Source organism: Lygodium microphyllum, chromosome 27, assembly GCF_053477565.2.
Source record: "Lygodium microphyllum isolate KBCC chromosome 27, Lygodium_microphyllum_v1.1.10, whole genome shotgun sequence".
Taxonomy (NCBI): Eukaryota; Viridiplantae; Streptophyta; class Polypodiopsida; order Schizaeales; family Lygodiaceae; genus Lygodium; species Lygodium microphyllum.
In genome coordinates, this window is record NC_141161.1 from 64,452,037 (window position 1) to 64,461,847 (window position 9,811).

At 37.8% G+C, this 9,811-nt stretch overlaps 1 pseudogene; it reads left to right on the forward strand.

Moving 5' to 3' along the window:
- Nucleotides 1–628: 628 nt before the first annotated feature.
- Nucleotides 629–1,558, forward strand: LOC148012397 (uncharacterized; annotated as a pseudogene).
- Nucleotides 1,559–9,811: the final 8,253 nt, after the last annotated feature.

The window sequence follows — 9,811 nt, forward strand, 5'->3', positions numbered from 1 at the left end:
TCTCATCTCCCATTCTCTCTCTCTCACTCTTGCTCTTTCAACTTTACCCCAACCCTCGGGCCTCTCGAGTCTCCCTCCCTTTCAACTTTCAAGACTCAAGTTTCAAAAGTTGAGACTCAAGCATCTCTCTCTCTCTCTCTCTCTCTCTCTCTCTCTTTGGGGCCTCTTTATTTGTCATCGGCACCATGACTCGTAAGAAGCACAAGGCCTTCAATTTGCATGTGATCCTTGTGGAGAGGGACACAAAGAAGTCCAACTCCCACCATTGGACATGCAAGTATTACAAAAAGTACTATGCAAGTGGTGCAACCAGGCTTCTCTGACATCTTTCCAAGATGGGGGGACAAGTTTCTCCATGCAAGGAGATCCCTCAAAGCATTTGCCATTCTCAAATCTCATCTCCCATCCCCTCTATCCCGACCCTATCAAAGAATTTTCCATTCTCATCTCCCATTCTCTTTCTCTCACTCTTGCTCTTTCAACTTTACCCCAACCCTCGGGCCTCTCGAGTCTCCCTCCCTTTCAACTTTCAAGACTCAAGTTTCAAAAGTTGAGACTCAAGCATCTCTCTCTCTCTCTCTCTCTCTCTCTCTCTCTCTTTGGGGCCTCTTTATTTGTCATCGGCACCATGACTCATCAGAAGCACAAGACCTTCAATTTGCATATGATCCTTGTGGAGAGGGACACAAAGAAGTCCAACTCCCACCATTGGACATGCAAGTATTACAGGAAGTATTATGTAAGTGGTGCAACCAGACTTCTCTGACATCTTTCCAAGATGGGGGGACAAGTTTCTCCATGCAAGGAGATCCCTCAAAACATTGCAGAGGAGATTCTCACCAAGATGAGAGGGGGATCCAAAAGAGGAGGAAGTGGCTTACGGCATGAACTCCTATGCCTACTAATGAGGGAGCACCCATGTGGGCATAGCTTCACAACCGATGTGGGAGAGGCCTCTACCATTGGTGGTGGGGGCTCCACATCTGCATTCGGCTCCAGTTAAATAAAAAGAGTGGAGGCTCATGTGGTGCCGGAGAGACAATCATCTCTCTCTCAAGCTCTCGGTCATGTGCGTGGATTAGTTGCCTTTCTTAGAGAAAGGCAACAACTTGCAGACATTGAAATTGCACACACGGTGATTGAGCGCAATCTTGCATTCAATGTCCTAAAGCAAGAGCAATGGAAGAAGATGGTAAAAGCCATTGCTAATTTGGGTTCATGTGAAGGATGGACCGGTGTCACATACAATGACATGAGGACGAGAAAGATTGATGAAGAGAAGGGGAGAATTGATAGAGCCCTTGATCCTATTCGGGCCACATGGATAAAATATGGCTGCTCCATTCTCACCGACAAATGGAGTGATCATAAGAAACGGGGCATCATCAACATACTTGTCTCATGTCCACTCATCACTTACTTTTTACGCACTGTAGATACCGGCAAGAGGGGGAGAAAAATGAGGGGCACATTCATCTATAGCCACATCCAACAAGCTATCATTGAGGTATACATTGCAATTTGCATTTTAAATTTTTTTCACTTTCTTTCATTATGATAATATCATGATTCATAATTGAATTCAATTTATACATAACTTGTAATTTATAAATTGTGGTTGTAGGTGGACCCCTCAAATGTGGTGCAAATTGTTACCGACAATGCATCGAATTGTCAACGCATCCTACGATTGTGTGGACTCCATGTGCAAGTCATCATTTAGACTTGCTCATAGAGGACATTGGGAAGCTCAAGTGGGTGAAGAGGGTGGTCTGCAAAGCTACATCAATTGTCACATTCTTCACGGTAAAGGTAAAGGTGCTTGCGATGTATCGTGAGCATAGTTGATGCCATGAGGCATATTCCATGGTGGATTCCGTGAGTTTTTTATTCCATGGTGGATTTCGTGAGATTTTGCAGTGGATTCTGTAAAACTATATTTATTTGTAGAGGCTCGTATACAATGTGGATTGCATGTGCGAGAAGTTGATGGGGATGCCTGTCTTTTTCAAGTGTCATGTTAATTTAATGTACAAGTGGGTGATTTCGCAAAATACATATTTAAATTAATGGATGTTTATGAGTTTAGAGTGCACTCGTATTGAATTAAGGTTAGGACAGAGTTCCAACCTATTTATTTATTTTGTAGCTAAAAATTGCTAGGTATTCACTTTTGTCTATTTAATTTTATTATTTTCTAGCAATTATGAATGCTTCAGTTGATGTGTAGAGCAAGCGGTGGTGGCATGGGAAGCATTGGGCAATAGCATATATTCAAATTACCTAGAAAAAATTATCATTTTTTATGGGCGCGTGTCTTACCATTAAAGTCGTGACACTAATATTTATTTAGACACTCTTATTTATTGAAGCGCTTGAAAAATATTTATTATTTTGTATGTTCATGGATGCACGGTTTAAATATTTCATTATTGGACATTGTTTTTGGGCATAACCCGACTCTTGGACCGCTGAACCGCTTTATTTTTTATTTGGACAAAAGTAAACACAAAAGCTAAAGCATGCTTATTGTAAAATTTAGGCTATTTTTGAGCTTTGAGATTAATAAATTTATAAATACATGCCTTGTGAAGCGCTCACACAAGGCATGGGGGGAGATTGTACCCAATTTGTCTCTTTTCTTCATATCATGCAAAACTTTCTTCTTTTTTTTTGAGCTAAAGTAGAGTTATTTTGTTCCTGGGGACATTCCGACGCTCACTACGTATGCATCCAGCATCAGATTTGTGCACCAATAGTACATTGGAGTTGAAGAATCCTTCTTCAACTCACTTTGCTTACATGTGGTTATTGTTAGAGCACCTTTATGATGTGCGGTCCGTCGCCTTGCGCTAGACAGTGGTGTCCACTCCATGGAATGAGTGGGATGAGCATGAGACAGAAGAGGCCAAAGACATGCAGCGCTTGTGTCTTAATGAGCAGTTTTGACAAAAAGTCTGTGCCGTAGTCATTGTCGTGACTCCCTTTTTTTATGAGTGATTGCGAGAGGTCCACCATGGGCCTTCTTGTTCACTTCTTTAGAGCGGCATTGGTGGAGGCACGTGCTTGTACAGTGATCATAGAGACATAGTGTGCACATGTTTTAGAGATAGCAGAGAAGAGATGGACGTGAATGCATAAACCCATCCATGGTTTTGCCACATTGGTACATCCGGCCTACAAGTCACCAACAATCATGGATGATATAGAGTTCTGTTCAGACCAGCTTGTTTATTTGACTCGTGTGGTCCTTATTGATGACCACAATGCAGTGCTAGAGGAGCTAGAATGCTATGAAGATCAGAGAGGACATGTGGGTTTTTCTTCTCCCACTTGTTGGAGGAGAGAGTCACTTGTGAAGCCTTTATTTTGGTGGAAAAACTTTGGATACATAGTAGAGACCCTTCAACCCTTAGCCATGAGCATCCTTGCCCAAGATTTCTCTTCGGGTGCATGTGAGAGAAACTAAAGTGCCTATTCTCTCATTCACACAAAGATTCACAATCGGCTTAACACATGACAGTTAGAGTGGCTAGTCTATTGTCGCACTAACTTATGCATGATGAGGGCTATGATGAGCATGGGTAGTTCGAGAAGCAGGTAAAGTTTAAACACTTAACCATAACATTTAAAATTTGTTGTTTTAACTTTTAAACTTTGAACTTTAAAGTTTAAACTTTATACTTTACAATTTAGACTTTAGCATTTACAATGATCAATCTTAGGTGCATCATTGCATTGTGTAGGTGAATGCTGATACATTCAAGTTGACGAGCAACACTCTTTTGAGTATACATAAGGAGGTGGATGGGGAGGAGATGATTTTTGCATAGCCCTATAAAGAGCTTGTAGCAGCAGATACTCGTGACACTCGTAGTCGGCATGCTCATGGATGAAGAGTTTGAGTAGGTGGTAGCAGGGGCATGGTCATTCAATGCCCTCCATCATCGAGGAGGGGTGGTTTGAGTGGTTTGCAAACATATGTAAGCTAGGGCTCTAGCTCACATCTTGTCCCTCATGATGACATCCCCCCCTTGCCTACACAGCCACCACCTAGGGAGCCATCATTTGATGATGATGGTAACCTCATTAGTGAGGATGAGTATGAGTGTGTCTTCTCATTGGATTCCAAGGAGTCATCTTTAGACTCTCTTGATGAGCACTCAGATGGTTCTGATGATGATGATAATGATGATGATGATGATGATGATGATAGTGATGCCTCATCATAGATTCATCATTCATATGACATAGGTCTCTCTTTTTTTTCGTATTAGATATACTAGACTGTAGTTCTATTGCATGTTCTGCATAGCCCATGCAACTACGATGGTCACCCTCATGTATTAATCTTATTCTGTGTAATGAAATGGCTATTTCCACTTTAAACATGTATTCTATGATATATCATTTAATGATTTATGGTTTTTTTTATTTAAAAAATCATTCAATTTTTTTCGTACTAATATTGTACCGTACCTTATAAAATCATAAGGTACCAATTACTACCGTACGATATTATACCTTTCATACCTGACAATTATGTTTGGTACCCACTTCTTGTTGATATTTTTCTTGGTCTTATTGTGCCCACTTCTTACTAATCCTTCTCCTTCTCTTGTTGCTTATGATTGTAGCAGAAGAATATGATGAAGCAAGGATCAAGCAAGGTTGAGACGATGGAGGATAGTGCTAATGCCACACTATTGCCAAGTGCATACAAGCCATGTTTTTGCTGTCATACTACTATCTACATGTCATGCTTCCTTTTCTGGACCTTGTGGGCTACTTGTTTTTGCAAGTTAGCAAAAATTATTTGGGATTTTGATGGAGGAGAAGAGGGAGATGATGATCAAGTTTAATGAGCATAGGTAATGAGTTGAAACACATAGATCGTAGGTTGGAAATAGGTGCCAATTAAATGCTAAAAGTAGGCACCAATAGGGGGGTTTGCTTTTGCTTATGTGCTCCCCACATGCTACATTTTGTTCCTCCTAGTTCTTGCTCTTTGAAATTTGCCACTCACAAGCCACCTTAGGTTGCTATAATACAAGGGATTGAAGATGAACACAAGGTTACTAATGATGAGAAGAATAAGATGATGAAATTGATGAGACCTTGATGCTATATTTGGTGTCTGTTCATCCATGCTTGTATTAGAGAAACCCTTCTTAAAATCAAAGAGAAAACCCCTTCTTTTCTTTTTCCACAAAGCACGCATGCTTGCTTTTTTTGATTCATAACATTTCTTCCATCACAAGCTTTCCCCTTGTAACCTAAGGTATTCCTTTCCTATGCAATTTCTTGAGCTATACAAATAATCAAAAACAAAAATGTATAATCTATTATGTCAATCCTCATTAATCTCTATTGTGCAACTTATTTATGCTTCTCATTATAGTGAAAAAGAAATAAAAAACTTTCCATTAATTTCACTTCTTAACTCTAGGCAATCTTAGCATCAATTGTTCTCTTCCATAAATCACTCAAAATACAAAATTTCCATTTCATATCAAGGCATTTGATGCAAATATATATATATATATATATATAAACATAGTTCCTTCCAATCATTTAAACTAATACCATCATTAAGACTTAAATGAATTTCAAAGTTGATGCCCTCGGGCCCTTCTATTCCACTCCAAGTCGTGCAAGTGTTCTAGAGGTTGACACGCCCTTGGTCCTAGCAACAAAACCAGAATGTTATACTATATGAGCTCAACAATAGGACTTGGGACAACCTCTTATTTTTTCAAGAGGTCCAACCATGAAACATGATAACTATCTCTCACCTAGCTTCTCCACATGTCACAAATGCTCAATTTTGCTTGTAGTGAGATCACATGGACTTTATTCAAGTATGAAGGACACTCTTGCAAATATCCACAATCCAAGAATATGTTCTTTATATTCTAAAGCCTCTATCACATTAGCATGCAAGGAAGAATCATGATCATAGGCATGAGAGAGTGCCCAAGAGAAAGAAGAAAGAGGCTTCACCCACATGATCCCTAACCCTCACTCACACTCTCTTTTAACTCTTTCAACTCTCACTCTTTGCCACACTCACAAATGAAATGCAGCAAGGAAAGTACACAAAATCAGCACACATATAAATATTGTATTCTATCTCACCCCTTAAATATATGAAAATTAGGGTTAAGGGTTTCTCTATCCCCCTTGAGCATCCTACCCTTTTTCTGGTCCTTCCACTCATTTCCCTATCCCCCTTGGGCATCCTACCCCTTTTTTTGGTCCTTCCACTTGTTCATGTCTCTTTTTACATGTAATCCAGTCTCATTGTTGATGAAAAAATCAATTCAAACATAAGCTTTTATTGTGATGCTAGTTGTCAAATAAAATTTTCATGACTCTCATATAGAAAGATTGGCATACAAGTGTTTACAAAAATTGGTCACTTTTTCCAAAATTTTGTAGGCCTCTTTGTTTATCTTCCTCTTACAATTAATAATACATTTGATTTTGTATCCACATAACCCTCTTGTGTTCTCTTCCCCCCCCTCTCTCTCTCTCTCTCTCTCTCTCTCTCTCTCTCTCTCTCTCTCTCTCTCTCTCTCTCTCTCTCTCTCTCTCTCTCTCTCTCTCTCTCTCTCTCTCTCTCTCTCTCTCTCTCTCTCTCTCTCTCTCTCTCTCTCTCAACCCTTTTTCACCTGGTAGCTTTTACCTCACATCCACCACTACTCCCCTCTCAAAAAGGCTTTAGTAGAAGGTAATGTCAAAACCATTTGCAAGAGAAGATGAGGCTTGCTACCATAACTCGATCAACTTCTTCATAAGTCCTTTGTATAATGGTATTAATTTTGGCTTGCATAATAACAAGCTTGATAGAATAGCTCGAGTTCTCTTGTTGAAGTAGCACCACTCATATAACCTTCTATCCCACTAAATAATTCAGATAAAAAGGTTTAATCTCATCTAGAGTTTTCATATAAGAGACTTTACAAAGAATTGATTTTATGTTTTCAAAGACTAAGACTACGCAATCTTCAATTCATTTTAACACTTCAACTTTGGAATTTTTTTGCAAAGGATAGAGTATCTCAAAAACAATAGATATAAACCAAGTCATGTACTTTATTTTTTAGATGACAATAAGCAACTATCTAACATCATGAAGAGGAGGGAATAGAAACAAAACCTTTAATTTTTCATCATGACAATAAATACCATTTTCTAAGACAACATATCCCAAAATTTTTATCTTCCTTCTCACTAGGAAATATTTGTTTGGGTTTAGTCAACCCCTTGCATATCAATCCTTCCTAAAACCAAGTATAATTCTTTAATAATCTAAGGCTCTACTTGAATATACACAAACATCATCCATGAAGACTTTTGAAAACTTGTTAAGGAATGGTACAAAAACTTGATTTGAAATCCTTTAGTATAGGTAGGGCTATTCCTAAGAGTAAATAGAGTTACATGATAATACCAGCATCTTTATGGTGTGATAGATGTTGTGTTCTCTTGATATTCTCGTGATATTCTTTATTGTAAGTATCATGAGTACCCATTGCATTTATATAGTACTCATGTCAAGTAATAGAATGTAGAATACCATCTATAGAATGGAAAGGGCAATGGCTCCTTTTCATCATACTATCGAATAGCATGTACATGTCTTCATTTATGAGTGGCAATGACTAACAATCCTTCTACATCTAGGAGACACCATGTTTGGAGCTATTCATTGGAGCTTTGAAAAAATTTTGTGGGATCAAGGTCAAAATGGTAGATCATCACCAAATTTTACCCATTTTAATGGACATCTTGGACAAAATGAAGGCTATGAGCTTGGATATAGTTAGAACTTCTTCTACTTTTCAAGGGAGGGTCTCTTTCTCTTCCTTTTCAAACTCTCCTTCAACTTTCATGGTGGGATCATTCCTTTATCTCACACTTCCACACTCTCCATCATCAAGTAATAGATTAGGAGCATCCTTCATCAAGTGGAGAATAGTTTGTTTACCATTGTTGCTTAGGAAAGCTTCAAAAATAATGTAAGCCATGCAACACAAATTGCAATGTATTTTTCATTAAATGAAAATGGCATTCTCACCATAATTCGCCTAGCTACATTTGGTCATAGCAACCTTGTGGCCTCTCATAGCATGCTGCTCATTGGCCAAGTTTGATGCCTTCCTTCTTGTGTTATCATCACTGTCTTTCAAACCCTATGTGGAAAATAGTAGGAAAGCCATAAGAGCATGACCTTAAATGAAGACTACTTCATTTCTTTCTCCTAAGGCTAACCTACAATAGTGACCTATCAACATTGCTTGAAGATTCAAGAAATTGGAGCATTTTATGGATCAAGAATTCATTATAAGACTTTATTTGGGGATTGTGGATGTAATGTCTCAATCTTCTATTTATAAGCTTTGAAGAGCATGGAAAATCACTGAAGATTGGGGGCTATAATGAGCTTCAAGGTACTATGGTCCACAATTGAGTTGCCTTAGGCTTCAAGTGTATACCAAGCTTATGGAACTAGCACCTAGAATTAATTCTTGATCCCTCTTTCATATCCAACTCTTGATCCTTATCCAATTTCATTGAGAGATTAAAGAATTATTATTTTTGCTAAATTTAAAGCCATTTCTTTGTTAGACTCGATCCTCAACCAAATTACGAGCATAAACGGTTCCTTAATTGCATCTATGCTTAAAAGATTTCCAAGGTTGGATCATAGAGCTGAGATTTATTGCTCTAACCCTTGTGTTGTTTCCCTCATTATAAACTTAAAAGTTATAAGGGTCACTATTTGCTGAGGTGTTCCTCTCCCTAATCCATTGAATCTTCCAATTTTATTGCATACCATTGAAGGTTCCTTTCATCAATACATATTATCCTTGTCTTTTAGACGATAATGCAATTTCCATGTTAAGATACCCAATTGAGGAAAAAGATGGATGTTAAGTGAGGTAGTAAGATAAAGCAAAGATGAACCTCCCTTGTTATATAGGACTTCGAAGAGGTGCACAACGTGGCCAGAGATAGAATTTGCATACCCCTCAATGATCCATAGCCCATATAGAGAGCCATATCCACTATTTTACCCCCACATAGGTAACTTGATATGGAGGATTGGAGATGAAGGCAAGTTATTTCATTCCAACCACATATCAAGCTCTATGGCATTCTTCTACTATCCCTAATTTTAATTGCATTTTCACCTTAAATTCATGCTTTAAGCCATTGGATATCAACTGTAGACTACACACAAGGAACTTTAGACACCTATCCATATAGAAAAAAATGAGAAATTTTCTAGATACTTATCAAAGTATCTAGAAAAAGTCTCAACTAGTAAAAATGAAACAATTTACAAGTTAATGATATAGTAAAATATTCCTATATAGGAATTTCAAAATTCTCTAGTTATCAATGTAGTGAAATTTTACTATATAAGCATACTAGTTAGAACTAATCATATAGTATTTTTTATATATAAGAAAACTAGTTGCAATCAAGTAGATAGTTTTAAGAATTACTATTATGGTAAAAAATATAAATTAAAATAATAGAAAGAATTAAAAGTTATTTTCTTCAATAATAAAGAGGTCAATTCAAGATGCATATATCATCAATACTCAAAGGTTTATTGTGATTTTTTGTGACATGAATTTTCTCTCTATAAAGTAACCAATCCACGAGAGCTTTTCTCATGGCTGGCAATGTTTGCTCATTGCGTCCTCCTAAAAAAGTAGGATCTCTCTTAATAACACCATATGTAGATTTTAACGATGCATATAGCTCATCAATGGATTGGATGTCTAAGTATTTG